This window comes from Temnothorax longispinosus, chromosome 1, assembly GCF_030848805.1.
Source record: "Temnothorax longispinosus isolate EJ_2023e chromosome 1, Tlon_JGU_v1, whole genome shotgun sequence".
Classification (NCBI taxonomy): Eukaryota; Metazoa; Arthropoda; class Insecta; order Hymenoptera; family Formicidae; genus Temnothorax; species Temnothorax longispinosus.
Window position 1 is genome coordinate 20,173,672 of NC_092358.1, and position 5,801 is coordinate 20,179,472.

The window sequence follows — 5,801 nt, forward strand, 5'->3', positions numbered from 1 at the left end:
TCAAGATCATCCAAGGTGATCCCCCCCATCTAAACAATTACTTTATTGATAAGTTGCATGTATGACCAATACATATTTTTCTTAGAGTTGGATCTGACGGAATGTTTTGAAATTAACGATCAAGGATATTTATATCTCGAAAATCTAGAGAGCCTGGAACAGTTAAAACTTGGAGATACATACATAAAACCTCGACGTCTTTGCAAAATACTGCAAAAAAATAAACGAATGCGTGAATTAGATTTGCAATGTACCTTTCAGTGGTACCATGGTTGCAGTTTGAACCAAGTCGACCCATTTGTAATAGAGTTAATAAATTTGTGTCGGGACTTGCAAATAATAAATTTACTTGGAGCAAGTCATACATATATTACATCGGAGGGTATTAATGCCCTTGCCGACTGTAAGAATTTACAAGAAGTGGCTCTTTCGTAAGTGTGTACTACATTTTCTTTCAAAATATATATTACCGTATTGTTTATTAAAATTTGTTTCTCTTGCAAGCATCTTGAAAAAATTACATTAATTTTCTTTTTGTGATTGAAATTCTGTAATGTAATTATATGGTTTTTGTTTCTGCAGAATTACTGGCGTTACTGGCGTTGAAGCAGACGTTAATGATAGCTTGAGCAGATTACTTTCCTCCTGTCAACTGCTGGAAAAAATACATTTGGATTGTCATATTGTCCTCACTGATCGCAATTTGACATTACTAACGGAGTGCAAAAACTTGAAACATTTACATCTGGGAAACGTGAAATTTGTAACACCTGATAATGTTTACATTATTCTCAAGCAATGTCCTAAATTGCAAGCGTTCTATCTCTTGAACCACAATATTAGCCCCTACTTGATTGGCCAATGGAAAAAAAGTCATTCACATGTGTTACGAACAATGATCGGAAATTTTTCTTTTGGTGGAAATGATATCGGCGATGATGGCTATGACGAATCTAATGATGCCGGTTTTCAATTAGCACAAGCGAATAGATTGTTCGAAAGATTAAAAACAAATAGAGACAGTGATGATGCTGCCATAAGATGCGGGCCAAGAAGAAGATCTTTCGTAAGTGTGTACTACATTTTCTTTCAAAATATATATTACCGTATTGTTTATTAAAATTTGTTTCTCTTGCAAGCATCTTGAAAAAATTACATTAATTTTCTTTTTGTGATTGAAATTCTGTAATGTAATTATATGGTTTTTGTTACTGCAGAATATATTGCGTTGAAGCAGACGTTAATGATAGCTTGAGCAGATTACTTTCCTCCTGTCAACTGCTGGAAAAAATACATTTGGATTGTCATATTGGCCTCACTGATCGCAATTTGATATTACTAACGGAGTGCAAAAACTTGAAACATTTACATCTGGAAATGATATCGGCGATGACGGCGATAATGATTTCGGTTCTCAATTAGCAGAAATGAATAGATTGTTCGAAAGATTAAAAACAAATAGAGAAAGTGATGCTGTCATAAGATGCTACGGGCCTTATGCTCGATTTCACCAACGTCGTTTAATTTGAACCTAATTCAATTTACTCTTTGTCTGTTTCTAAGAGAGACTGTTAGAAAGAGAGAAAGAGTGAATTGAACTAAGGTTCAAGTTAAACGACGTTGGTGAAATCGGGCATTAAAGAATTATATATGAAATAGAAATAGAAGAGACTGAAGAATATAATAAAATTAAAAAATTTCGGTAAACTTTTTTTTAACAGAAATCGGTAACCCCTTTATTATTAACAATTTTTATTAATTTTATTATATTTTTCAGTTTTTTTACCCTTATTTTATATATATTTCGTTAAGATTTGGTTGATCAATTTTGGAGTTATAGAAATTTCTGTAAATTTGGCACAGACATACATACATACATACACACATACCGACATTTTTTTTAATGCAATATTTCGACGTTTTAAAACACTCTGAACATATTGACATTAAAAGCTCAAAAAACAATCTTTTCTTTGGTTTCTTCTACCCCTATTTTATATATAATTCTTTTAACCCGTTGACTGTGTATGACGGCTATAGCCGCAAAAACAAAAGTGGCCAAGAGTGTGTATGACGGCTATAGCCGCAACGTAGAAAAAACAAAGTAAAATTTTCTGAATTTGCTTGAAACTTGTTACTCGGGGGTTTCTGGGGTCGCTGATTACGAATCCGAAGTCAGATGTACAAAATTCAAAATGGCAGATCCAATATGGCGGATCAAAATTACAAAAAGGTCTGATTTTCATGAAATTTGATACCCTTATGTTTTTTGGGTCTTTGAATCCGAATATGAAGTCAGATTTTCAAAATTCAAAATAATAATAAAATTCTGTCTATTTTTTGTAATTTTGATCCGCCATATTGGACCCGCCATTTTGAATTTTGTAAATCTGACATCATATTCGGGTTCAGAGACCCAAAAAACATAAGGGTATCAAGTTTCATATATAATAATTCGATGAACTTTTTTTTCAACACACTTTTGGCCCAAATATTATAGTAAAATTTTCTTACACAGCCAATGGGTTAAATTTGGTTTATTAGAGTCAACTTTATACACAATCAAAGATTCATATACGAATTTATGAAAACAAAGCTTCCTCTATGAGGAAGCAAAAAAATATAAATGTTGGATGTTTACCTAATTCACCAACAAGACACCAAAATTGTGGTACTGGTAGGGGAGACCGGGGCTGGTTTTGACATTTTTTCTATAAAGTGTCTCAACTCTTTGATTATGTTGTTTTTATAAATGAATCTAGGCTTGCTAGATTCAGTAACTAATCGGGATTTAAATTTAATAATAATTTTATCTAACCGCTCATTAGAAATTATATAAATTAAAAAATTCTGAAAAAAGAGACATGTAACTTTTTACCCCACACCAGGGGCTGGTTGTTACACCACACGGGGTAAATTGTTACAACAAAAAAACAAATGTAATCTCAAACTTTTTATTAAGAATAATAATGGTTTGTCTTCTTAATTCGAACAAAAATGAAATATTATTGTTTATAACAAATTACAAAAAAAGTTTAACTTCCAAGTTTAAGTCCAAGTACTAATATAGTACTTTTTAACTTTAAATAAAATTATAGTGTTATTTTAAACAAAAACTTAGGCATACAATTTTCTTTTGGCCTCTTTGCTTTATCACATTGAAATAAAAATTAAATAAAATTATGTTCTTATTTAGCGAAAAACTTAGACATATTACTTTTTTGGTATCTGCTTTATCACAACAAAATAAAAATAAAAAATAAAAATTAAGTAAAATTATGTTCTTATTTAAATAAAATTCTTTAAAACAAAAATACAAGTAACTTTTAATCTAAACAAAAGTTATAAGCTCTATTCATCATAAATTATCTATCATAAATTAATTGTGGTTTGTCACAACCTGCCCCGAGAAAATGTCACTTTTAGCCCCAACACCAAAACTAACCTCTTAAGATTAAATATTAAAACACAAATATTTGTAAAGCTTATAAAAGTAAGGTTTATTGTAAACAGAAGGCATGAGAGAGTATATACCACACATACACATTTCTGCTTATTTAGATAACAAGTGCTAGACCAATAATACTAAAAAATGAAAATGTTACAAACCTGCGTTTTTTACGGCTGCTTGTCCGGGCTCCTCTCACAAGAACGCCAGCGCCACTAACTCGCGCGGTATGTCGGCCGACACTGGCGTGATCATTTATCTCTTTCTAACGTTACTATAGCGTTTCCGGTTTAGCTACCATTGGCACTGTAACAACCTACCCCTGTAACAACCAGCCCCAGTCTCCCTAATTACCAAAATTGGTAATTAATAAAATTACCAGGCTAAGTAACTAAGCTCTAAATTTAAAATAATTATCAATTGATTAGAAATATAATACTCTGTCTGAGAAATTAATAATTAATCAAAATTATATTGCTCATAATTAAAAAAATTAGCAATTATATTAAAATACTGTCGACTTTTAAAAAAATTATTTATTATTGGAAAAAAATATTTCTTATTTTTTGAAAAATTAGTAGTTTTTAAAAAGTATATTATTTATGTTCCTTGAGCAATTAGTAATTGTTAGAAAATATATTACCAATTTTTGAGAAAATTAGCATTTATTAATTTGTAAAGTATCCGTTTTTAGGAATATATCAGTTGTAGGAGAAAGGAAACGATAATCAGCAAATTTAATTTATTTCTCGATTAACTGGCGCAATATATACAAAAATGCACAACGTTTCGGCTCAAGATTCGAGCTTTTTTCAAGTGCGAACTGAAACAGGAACAGCGAGAAAAAAACAAACAATATAAATGAATCGAGATAAATATTAAATTAACGACGTTAAATAGTGAGCAATACCTATTATCTATTGACTCGTCACATAATTAATACAGATTCCTGAGTTCACGAGCATGTTCCCGCATGGCCATAAAGGTCAGCTGCGAACCAATCTTAATTTGTAGCAACAATGATATATGAGGAGAAAAAGCGACGATCAAGAAAAACTTACGAATTCCGTAATAAATTTTCGCGTATGACTGATTCTTCGTTGCGACATGTTACATGTATGCGAGTGCTTGGGAGACTGAGCGGACAAAGAAAGAAACAAGGCGTCCCGAGGTAGAAATATAAACACTTAAACAGACATGATGACACTGTAGTATATCGAGTTTAAGTTCTCGGTATCTTTTTTTAAATTAATCGGAAACGATAATGTTAACTATACTAAACAATTTTTTTGTACTGAAAATTTGCATTCAAATCCACATTTAAATTTTTTATTTGTTGCAATTTTTCGTGCACAAATTATTTTTTTAGTTGTCTAAAGAATATTGGCATGCTTAGAACAATTTTCTGTTTTATCATTAACGTGTGAAATAAGTGTAATCAAGAACTCTATGGTGTCCCCTTCGTCGCCCAATATCTCTGTTATTGTCAATCATCTCATGTTCATGCTTATCTTTGCCAAGAGGACTTGTTCAACAGAGGACTTGTTGAGGACAGAGTCAAGGATGAGAAACAGAAATTATTTTTATTTAATTGTTAATTAAAAAAAAATAGAAAATATTTAATTACTAATTTTTTTGGAAAATCAAAAATTATTTTTTTCTTATTATTATTTTTTAGAAAATTAAAAATTATATAATTATTTATTTTTTGAAAAATTAGTTATAATTCTTGATTCGTTATTAAATTTTCCAAAAATTCGAAAATGATGTTAAATTATTATTAATTTTTGTTAAAATAATTTTTTTTCGAAATTATTTACATGCTTGGTTAATAAAAATAATTTGAAAAATGTTTTTTCTTTTTTTGGCACTAATTAATATTGTTTTTTTGCTTATTAATAATTACTTTAATATTAAAAAAATGAATAATAAATATTTTTTTTTGCCGATCACTGGTTACGAGCGTGTTCCGTACCACATTGCGATCACCCAAAAATAAAACATTTTAGTTTTAGCGGAATCCCCTAAATCTTAGAGGTACTGTAACTGTAACAAAATGTAACAGATAATGAATAAACCATTGCTTGAAACAAATTCAATGGTGTTGCAAAGCATTTACAGACGCAGCTTTACATGTTGTTTGCACAAACATTCGTCACGAATTTACGCACATATTTCGTAAATATAACTGACGTTTTGCTATCTGGGAATATGAAATCTTTTTTTATTCTGTTAATAATAAAAATAGTTCCGACATTATTTGCAGCGATATAGAAAACAGTTTTCATAATAATAATTTCAGGAATAAAAGGACATCTGTACGTTTTAGGAAGGTAATCCCTGATTATATGAA

At 30.2% G+C, this 5,801-nt stretch overlaps 1 long non-coding RNA gene across 1 annotated transcript; it reads left to right on the forward strand.

The window, feature by feature from the left end:
* The first annotated feature begins 86 nt into the window (after positions 1 to 86).
* LOC139810415 (uncharacterized) lies at positions 87 to 3,213 on the forward strand. Its single transcript, XR_011731329.1, has 3 exons — positions 87 to 431; positions 583 to 1,066; positions 1,218 to 3,213. It is a non-coding gene; the product is annotated as an uncharacterized lncRNA (long non-coding RNA).
* The last annotated feature ends 2,588 nt before the right edge of the window (positions 3,214 to 5,801 follow it).